Source organism: Ornithorhynchus anatinus, chromosome 1 (genome assembly GCF_004115215.2).
Source record: "Ornithorhynchus anatinus isolate Pmale09 chromosome 1, mOrnAna1.pri.v4, whole genome shotgun sequence".
NCBI lineage: Eukaryota > Metazoa > Chordata > Mammalia > Monotremata > Ornithorhynchidae > Ornithorhynchus > Ornithorhynchus anatinus.
The window spans coordinates 25,457,865-25,468,041 of NC_041728.1; the positions used below are offsets into that span (position 1 = coordinate 25,457,865).

The window sequence follows — 10,177 nt, forward strand, 5'->3', positions numbered from 1 at the left end:
AACAGTAACTGTGGCCAACCTACCTTGTATGTACCCCAGCAATTAGTACAGTGCTTGGCATACAGTAAGAGTTTAACAAACACCATAGTTATTATTATGAGTGAAATTAATTCATTCATTCAATCATATTTATTGAGCGCTTACTGTGTGCAGAGCCCTTGGAAAGTACAATACAGCAATAAAGAGAGACAATCCCTGCCCACAGGGGAATCACGGTCTAGGACGAAAGGCATTAGGGTTATGGGCTAAGAGATTACAGGGTATTGGGAGATATTTTACTAGACATAAAAGTGTAAACAAGAGAGCTACAATATTCAGGTGAGAAAGAAAAGACATTTTCTAGGTGAGAGTTACTAAATGGTTAGAGCCACCCTTTACTCCAATACTCCAACACCAGATTCCTTCCCTGATGTTGTATACGTTGATAAATGCTCTGGTCAAATAAAATGCCAGTTAAGAATCATTAAATGAGCATTAAGACCAAAAACAATGCCATTCCTGGGTGTGCCCAGCCCTGTATTTCACCACTGAAATTGCCAACAGAACAATTGGACGCTTGATACCACACTCACAGTTAAGGATGGACCTTCTTGACATCTCTAACTCTGCTTCTTGTAACCCATTAAGGACCTCTCATCCATGAATGGATCCAAACTCCTCTTGAACCTGCTGGAGAATTCATGTGCAGATGCAAAGAGCATCCCCAATATACACTTTTCAGAGAACTGTGCTCTACTATTCATTCATTCATTTCATTCAGTCGTATTTATTGAGTGCTTACTGTGTGCAGAACACACACTAAGCTCTTAGGAGAGTACAATATAACAATAAACAGAACATCCTGAGCCCAAAATGAGCACCTGATGGTGCTCAGGAACAGCGCAGCAAATAGCTATCTATAGAGAGAACTTGGAGTCTCTAATTCTAACTTTCATTCCTTCCCTCAAAGGCACTTTGGGAGGGGCCGGGAGTGAGAGTAGAGGGGGAGTTCCGAAAACCCCTCCCTGGGAGACTGAGGAAAAGCATAGGTGATTCAGACACTCTTGTCCCAGCCAAACTTCCAGCCAAGAGAGGGGAAGAAAAGAGGGGAGGGTATGGGAAGGGGGAGAAAGGGGATCCCCAAGGACTCCCCTCCTCAATTCATTATGCAAATCACGACTAAATCAGGCACTGAAAATTTAAGATTGATTGAAAGGCTTGTTCAAATTGCTCTAACTCTGATTCATAAACCAATCACGCAAATTCATATGTTAAGTTGTGTAAAAAAAAATTAGAAAGATGTAGAATGGAATAAGATTACCTTAATTTAAATGTAAAAGACATGGTTGTGAGTGTGAGCCTCTCCCACCGCTAGCACTAGCCCATCAGATGTTAACAAAATCTGATATGCAACAGTTTTACATATCCCCTTGTGGGAGAAAGATCAACTTGCGATCTGCTTTATAAATCAGCTACAGTGTTAGAGTTAGGCTACTGTAGCTAAATGGCTTTTAGATATGCTTCCTGTTTGAAGCTACCATATTTACAAATGAAAGCTTTTTCAAACCACGGCTTTTAATATAATTTGCATATTTAGTAATACATTGATTAAAATTAAACACGGATTATTGCCATTTATTTCAGAAGCAGATGGGATGCATTAAGTGAAAAGCCAGCGCTTTTAAATGGAGCAGGCTCACCGGCTGAGTACTGATGAGTGATGAATACAAAAACTTTGTTAATTGACACACACACACACACAAAAGCAAAAAGCAAAAAAAAAAAAAACCCTTTGTGCGGGTTCCCTGTTCAAGCGCTTTCCCGGCTAGTGATCCCATGAAATTAGTAATCAAGTTCATTTAAAATGAATCATGTCACTCAAAGGTGGGCTTCAACGTAATGAAAGCTGTAAGGAGGATATGACAAAACCCTGTCAGCACGTCTTCACTGAAGGAAGATGCTGTGGGCCAACTTTGGAAATCCTTGTCCTTCCGCAGGTTGGGGGGCTGGTTTCTCTCCGGTTTGCACTGGACAGTGAGGATTTATTCGGGTTTGTCAGAAGATGGCGCCCCGCTCCCTTCCATAGGTCCAGCTCTTCTGTTTCCTCCAAGTTGACCTGCTTGGGGAAAGCCAAGCGTCACTCTCCTCGGGGTCAAGGCTGGGAAAGGGCCACCGCAAACCGGTTGATTCTCAAATGACCCTTTCTCTCCACGTGCCTCTATGAGGGGAGCCTGAGATCCCCTCTTCGGTCCCCCAGTTGGCCGGACTGTGGTTGGGTCCAGGCTCTATCCACTATGCCATGCTGCTCTTCCACGTTAATACAATCATTCTATCCCACCCGGATTACTGCACCAGCCTCCTTGCTGACCTCCCAGCCTCCTGTCTCTTCCCACTTCAGCTTTTATTTCACTCTGCTGCCTAAATCATTTTTCTACAAAAACTTTTAGGACATGTCACCTCACTCTTCAAAAAACTCCAGTGGTTGCCCATCTTTCCCTCTGCCTTTCCCTCTGCTCCTCCCCCCTCTCTTTCCCTCCCCTCAGTACTGTGCTCATTTGTATATATTTTTATTACCCTATTTATTTTGTTAATGAGGTGTACATCCCCTTGATTCTATTTATTGTGATTAAGTTGCCTTGTTTTTGTCCATCTCCTCCGATTAGACTGTAAGCCCATCAGTGGGCAGGGATTGTCTCCATCTGTTGCCGAACTGTACATTCCAAGCACTTAGTACAGTGCTCTGCACATAGTAAGTGCTCAATAAATGCTATTGAATGAATGAATGAACAAACGCGCTGTGGCCTGACAGGTGTGCGGTGCTTCTCTTGGTCAAGTATGTTTCTCTCCGAGATCCCATCAAGACTTAATGATCTTGCCCTTCTCCTTTTGACCCCTGAAACAAAACAGAGCCAAAGGTTGGAGAAGTTTCAATTCATTTATTTATAATTGCTTAACAGGCTAACTCAACTGCATTAACTATGCAAATTATTTATATATGATAATACCTTTAATTTTCACAATGCTCTCATCTCATTTTTTTTTCCATTTTGATTCTCACAACCTCCCTGAGCAGTAGGTATTATTGCCCCAGTTGTACAGTTGAGTAACTGAGGCCCAAAAGTGTGAAATGACCTGCCCAAGGTCATGCAAAAAGAGAGTGGCAAAGCTTTGGCTAGGACCCATGTTTCTGACTCCCAGACTCCATGTCCTTTCCACTATATTTTTCCCCTATTCTTAGAAATACACCCTTCTAAGTGTTAATCTGTACTTCGATGGGGTCTATTTTTCATTTTACACACTGCCACCTGCATCACATAGGGGACACGATCTGAACTGTGGCATCAGTATCTACCAAAAGATTCAGATTTCTGATAAATGGTGACTCCACAGTTCAAAAGATCAGAGTCTTCATGGTTCATGTTGAGGCGGTTTCCTGTTTCTGAGGGGGTGACCGCAAGAAATTGGTCAGTGGCATCTAAAATAATGTTTGCACCTTTTGCAAAATCCTCAATAGACAATGTAGATAATTTTAATCTTTAGGAGATGCCAAAAACCACTGGCCCAACTTTAACGACCCACCCTTGACCAAGGTGAATTTAAACGAATGAGTAATTTACACAACACAAACACACTGTGTAAATTACCCTTCTCTCAGAATTAGCAATTAAACATCAGCAATTTGAAACTCCTACAATCTGTTCATTTCTTAATTGAACCGAAAGCACAATTTCTTTTTCACAACAAGGGAGCAAACCTAAAGCAACTGACATATTTTCATCTCCTTTCAAGAGACCCAACACCCAAACAGACGCAGTGTATGCTGAAAAGGAATTCCGGGTTCACGGAAGTCTAGGGTGTCAGGTACAGCAGCTACTATTACCAAAAATTACCACCAGCTTCTTCAGAGTTTGATTAAATACTCAAAAGTACTTAAAAGGTCAGTTCCCCCATTCACTGCTCAAAAGGATTACTCTAACATGACATGTTTGTCACCTATTGTGAGTTGAGAAAATCCCCCTGTAGCCAATGTGTTTTGTTTGGATTGAGATGGCATGCACTTGATGGCTGTGACCTTCATGGTGGCTTAGATCCCTGGCTGGCACTGATTTTTGATTTAGTGCCGATCTGCTGCGCTTGTCACAGGCTGCAAGGTGTTTTCCATGCACTAATGGAACAGCTCAAGGGCAGAGGGGCCCTGTAACTGTCTATCTCTCACCAACAATGTGCTCAATAGAGAGCTGACTTTTCTTCGTGGGAATGACAGACTCTAAGATTGCACACGGTGGGGAAGACGGTGACTTTTTTTTCCACCGGGGCTGCCAGGCGGTGGGGGTGGGGGCACGGGAAACATTTACAAAGTGCAAACCCTCTGGCTATTCTGTTTGCTAATGAATATGTATCTGCCGTGTTCAAACAGAATACTTAATACAAATACTGATCATACATCTTCATTTGGGGGCTGTGGGCCAGCAGCAATCAGTTGGTGCATCCTGCAGTTCACTGGAGTTGTTTTGAAAGTCTGTGATTTAATGATCGCTTCAACAGGAAATTGCATTTGCCCAAAGTTTTCCCGCAGAGGAATGACAAAATGATAGTGCAATGGTTCCCGAAGGAGGCGTGGGTTAGGGCCACGAAAACCTTTCTGTTGTCTTGGCCTTCATGCCGCCTCGCTGGGTGCCCCAAATTCAGTGGGAAATATTTGAGGCAAGTTCCGCCCTCTGAGCCAGAGTAGAATTCCCTTTGACTCCAGGGGATGTTGTTTACCTGGGAACTAACGTTCATTCAATCATATTTATTGTCATATTTACTGAGTGCTTACTGCATGCAGAGCACTGTGCTGAGTGCTTGGAAAGTACAATTTGGTAACAGAGTCAGTCTCTACCCAACAATGGGCTCATGGTCCAAAAGGGGGGAGAAAGGGAACAAAAAACAAAACAGATAGACAGGATCACCTCCCTACCTGCAGTCGGCAAAGCATAGTCCTGACAGAGTGTGTGGATGGCTCAGGGTAAACCATCCCTGCTGCTACAAAGCACCACTCAACCATGGGTCCTGCTGGCAGTAGGACACCTCTTTCCTCTCTTAACCACTGATACCTAAGCAACATTCTCCTGACTGGCAAGGAAACAGAAAATGTGCTCAGCTTCGTGTTCATTTTTTTATGGTATTCGTTAAGCGACACTATGAGCCAGGCACTGTACTAAATGCTGGGGTAGATGCAAGCTAGTCAGGAAGGACAGAGTCCCTGTCCCACATGGGGCTCGACAATGTTAATCCCCATTTTACTGAAGAGGTAACTGAGGCACAGAGAAGTGAAGTGACTTGCCCATGGTCACACAGCAGACAAGTGGCAGGGCCAGGATTAGAACCTGGGTCATTCTGACTCCAAGGCTCATGCTCTATCCCATTAGGCCATGCTGCTCTCAGTTGCTTCATGGACACAGAGTGGAAGTGGGCAAGAGACTCTCTATCACGTCTCACTGTCTACAGTATCATCTTTGAACCACTTGCTATTTCTGTCTTTGCAAAGCACTGTACTAAGCACTTGGAAGAGCAAATCACAGTCTGGGGGGGAGATAGAAAGACACATACTAACAAGGATGTTGAGGCAGCCTAACAAAACCCTATACAACAATAACAAACATAAATGAAAAGAATATTCTCCCTCATCCCAACTAGCCAGGTTCCAGGTGCTAGAGCATCATGAGCGCTAAAAATATCACCCCAGACCTAAGGATCAGTGTGTCCATGCCGAAAGTCTTTGTTCCAGCAGCTCTGAACTCATGCCACCGTTTGGTTATGGGGGCTTTAGGATCCTTCAGTCTAATAATGAGGAGTTTTCTCCCTTTAACAATATGTCTAGGGCCCCAAGGACCCAGGAGACTGCAGATTTTCTCTGGATAAGAGTAATGAATTGGTCATGGCCTAGGATAGTTTGTGCTACACATGCATGTATAAAACGTAGGGTTGGGGTGGTGACTGAGAAGATCATGCACATGAGTGACTTGGTAGTGTGGTTTCAATAGCCTCCTATCTGGTGAGAAACGATAAGCAGCCTCAAGAAGGATGTTGAATACTAGTCTGGTCTGGTTGCCTGGCAGGGGAGATGGTGAGGGAGAGGAAAGAGGATGATAGATATCTGTAGATATCTGCCTGACAGCATTTCAGACTTTTTCAGCTCTGCTTCAGACCTATCCCCTCACCTTGCTGCCTGTAAACTCGCTGTGGGCCGGGAATGTGCCTGTTCATTGTTATATTGTACTTTCTTAAGCATTTAGTACAGTGCTTTGTACACAGTAAGTGCTCAGCTAAAACAACTGAATGAATGAATAGACAATCTCTCCCAGGAGCAGGGCAGCAGGCGAGGGGGGAAAACAGCCTGAAAACACCAACAATCCTTAGGCAGCAGCTGTCAATCGTGGATTAACTGGCCGTTCAGGAAGCCCATACGAAGCTGTGATCTCACTGAAAAAACATCCTGCCGGTATGATCTCAACTAATGCTTTTCACGTTTCTTGAAAGCTAGGGAAAAACTACTGCCGGAGGACCCCTCTATGAAGAGGTCCTTAAGGTGCTTCAGGACTACAAAACTCAGGGAACTAGCTCCATTACAACAAGATCCTCTCCTCCCAGTCCTTTAAAGACAAACGACAAGGAATTTGAGGATCTATGCTAAAGAATTCTGGGCTCTGGAGCAGTGTGGAATCCTGCTGAGCTTTTAAGACCATGCCCTCAGTCCCAATGCCAGGTGGGAGATGGAAGTCATTGCCCCTTGTGTTTCCAGCTGTGGGAGGAGCCACTGTTTTCTGTCCCCCTCACCCCACCCCAACCCATGACTTTGGGACTTGATTTCCAGCTTTGCTGCCCCCAGGTTTCCAAGAGTGGGGCTGAGAGGAGCAGAAGGTTTCTGAGCAAAATGATGGTATTTCTTAAGGGCTTATTATGTGCTAAGCAAGCTGCAATGACTCCAGACTAGATCTGACTTTTTATGCTATTAACTCAGACCTCTGCCAGATGCTTAGTACTGCTTCACATGCCCCGTGCTCAAAGAATACTAATGACTGATTGACTGAGGCCTATCTACCCAATCACCTCTCAGGGTCGCACCTGAGTTTCCAAAATTCTACCAGTCTCGACTATGGAAGGGAGAGTCGAGCAGAAGCCTACCCATTCCATTCCTAGCGTGGCCAGTGGCTAGTGAGTAGAAGGCAATCTGCTACAAGTCAAAACTCACCTGTGCTGGGCAGTAGCAGCATGGGAAAGAATCAAGGGTGGAGACTCAGGTTTACTGCATGGAAGGAGTCAATGGTAAAATGCTTCCGTATTTTTAACATGAAAACTCTATGGATACACTTCCAGAACGACTGCAGATAGAGGTGGGGTGTTCTGGAAGAGATGCATCCATGACGTTGCTATGGGTCAGACAACGACTCGACAGCATAAGACAACAACCACCACCCAATCCCACTTGTTCCCAATATCTTTTAGGTCTCCAACCCACCAACCTTCAAAATGAAACTCTGAAATCTACGACTTTCCGCTCAGTCACCAATTACCAGATTAAGGTATTTTAGCTCACTTAAAACGAAAGTCGATTCCCTGACATTTTCAGCAGTGGCTGTGAGATATGCCTTATGCTGACCGTACCTAGGTGATGGAATGAGGTAACCTTTCAGTGCATGGGGAAAGTGAGGAAGGGATAGATAACACATACAGCAGAAGCTACACTAGATTCATGGGGGAATCAGAACTCTACTAGAATCCAATGAAAGGTGGAGGCTCCTGTGCTTTGTCAGAGAGTAACAGTCGTAGTGTAAACAGCCAGGCAATTCCTGATCCCATTTTACTGAGGGGCAGGATTCGTATGGATAATTGGTTCACCTATGGTTCATCCAAAAAACTTATCTTAGTCAATAAGTTCCACTCCCTCCCTCAAAACCTTTGAAAGAATTTTTAAAAAGCAAGTGAAGAGTTAGCAACTGACTCTAAGGAGGGAGGATGAATGAAGGGAGCAAGTCAAGGCGTCACAGAAGGGAGTGGGAGAAAAGGAGAGGAGGGGTTAGTCAGAGAAGACTTTTTGGAGGAGATGTACCTTTAATAAGACTTTGAAGAGGGGGAGAGCAATTATCTGTTTGATATGAGGAGGGAGGATGTTCCAGGCTAGAGGCAGGATGTGGGCAAGAGGTTGGTGGCAAGACAGAGGAGATTGAGAAGGTTAGAACTAGAGGAATGAAGTGTGTGGGCTGGGTAGTAGTGGGAGAGTAGCGAGGTGAGGTAGGAGGGGGCAAGGTGATTGAGTGCTTTAAAGCCAATGATGAGGAGTCTTTGTTTTATGCGAAGATGGATGGGCAACCACTGGAGTTTCTTGAGGGATGGAGAAACATGGTCTGAACACTTTTGAAGGAAAATGATTCTGGCAGTAGAATAGAGTATGGACTGGACTGGGGAGAAACAGGAAGGCAAGGAGATCAGCAAGGAGGCTGTTACAATAATCAAGGCAGGATAGGATAAGTGCTCGCAGTACAGCTGAAGTCAGCTAACACGCAGAGAAATCCGATAAGGAAGAGCAGGGCACAGGTCAATGCTGCAGATTCATGAAAACTTTTGAAGCACCAACCCTCATTCCTTTAAACAAACAGGAAGAACTGGGATGGGGAATGGCAAATACAGAGGCTTTGGGAGAGACTCTGGCATGGCTACTTACGGACACACCAGTTTGTCAGGGGCCCACCCTAGACCTCTTTCTCACTGTCCCTGCCTGGAGCAGACACAGGCTGAAGCCGCAACACAGGCTATTTTTGCCTGTGACATTGGAAAATTTATTCAAGAACACTTCTCCTTTGCGTCAACTCCCCCTGTACTGCTGCCAAGGTCAGCCCGTCCTTGGTTCGCCTGCGGCATCAGTGCCCGTGGCCGAAGTTGAAGCTGGTATGGAGAACAGAGAACGGAGACGAGTCTCCTGCCTTACCTCTGGGATGTGTCTGGAGGTGAGGGCGCTTTGCTCCCAGGGGTCAGATGCCCAGATCCTCACCCCCCTCGGGAGCTGATGCCTCCTGGAAAGTTGTTGCTTCACAAGGCAAACTTTCCAAATCCCTCATTTCTGCAGCAGGGAGAATCTGAGCTGGGGGAGGGGGAGTGAGGATGGTGTCGAATTAATTGGAAGCGAGATGTTTCTTCACCAGCAAATCCAGGAGACCCAAAGGGGGTCAGTCCCTTCGAGGGCCTACTTATTCCCCAGGAGGAAACGCCTTCTTTCCCCAGGCTAAAATACTCTATTTCTTTCATGCCTGTTCTCCCTCCTAGTGCAGGAAACAAGCTTGTGGTGAGGACTGAGGGGTCGATTCCTGCCGGATGCAAGAGGAGAGCCGAGAACCAAAATATACTTACTTGATGTTTTGTCTTCATTTTAGGAATTGGCAACTGAAAGGCCACGACAGGTTTTGGAACGTAGAGGCACACTTCGTTAAGACTCACCACATCGCTGCTTCCTGTCTTTCTGGGGCTCTTTCCCTCTGTGAGAGCACTTTGACACTTTGTGGATTATTCTTCCAGGTCCCTTAATCAATTTAACATTAACATTCCTGTGAAATATTAATGAAATAATATTAAAAAAAGAAAAATGTTCCTACAATACTGCAACATTTTAATGCCTCATTAAAATCATTAGCAATGCTAATACTAAAGAACTTACTTCATCTTTCAGAGAACCAAAAAATAAATCATAATAAAATGTTTGTTAATGTACATCTGGAGAAATAATTTATACATTGCCAGCCTATATAAGCTTCAAAAACTCCAAAGATGACAGAGTAAGGTGACCCTATTAAGCACATGCATTGAGTCCTGGCTTTGGGGGCTCCTCTTATATGGCATTATTTTATAATATTCATTAAACCAAGTGAATATTGTTTGTGTTTCTTATTTATGAGAAAACGATGTGGGGCACCCATCAGCCAGACAGGGCTCTCTGGAACTCTGGTCGCAAACAATGACATGCTTCACTGGCCTGAATGACTTACAAAAGCCATTTATATTCAGTACTCTCATTTATGCTACCTTTAAAAATGAGTAAGAGACATATATTAATAGCAAGAAACTGGTAGGATGATTGCATCACTACGCATCTCCAGACTTATGGCAACACTTCATTCTCCATCAGTTGAACTGACGTAGGAATGTAAATGTCGTATATAATAGT

At 44.5% G+C, this 10,177-nt stretch overlaps 1 long non-coding RNA gene across 1 annotated transcript; it reads left to right on the forward strand.

Annotated features, from left to right (window-relative positions):
- The first annotated feature begins 6,347 nt into the window (after positions 1 to 6,347).
- Positions 6,348 to 9,837, forward strand: LOC114814246. Its single transcript, XR_003762006.1, has 3 exons — positions 6,348 to 6,463; positions 7,468 to 7,544; positions 9,390 to 9,837. It is a non-coding gene; the product is annotated as an uncharacterized LOC114814246 (long non-coding RNA).
- Positions 9,838 to 10,177: the final 340 nt, after the last annotated feature.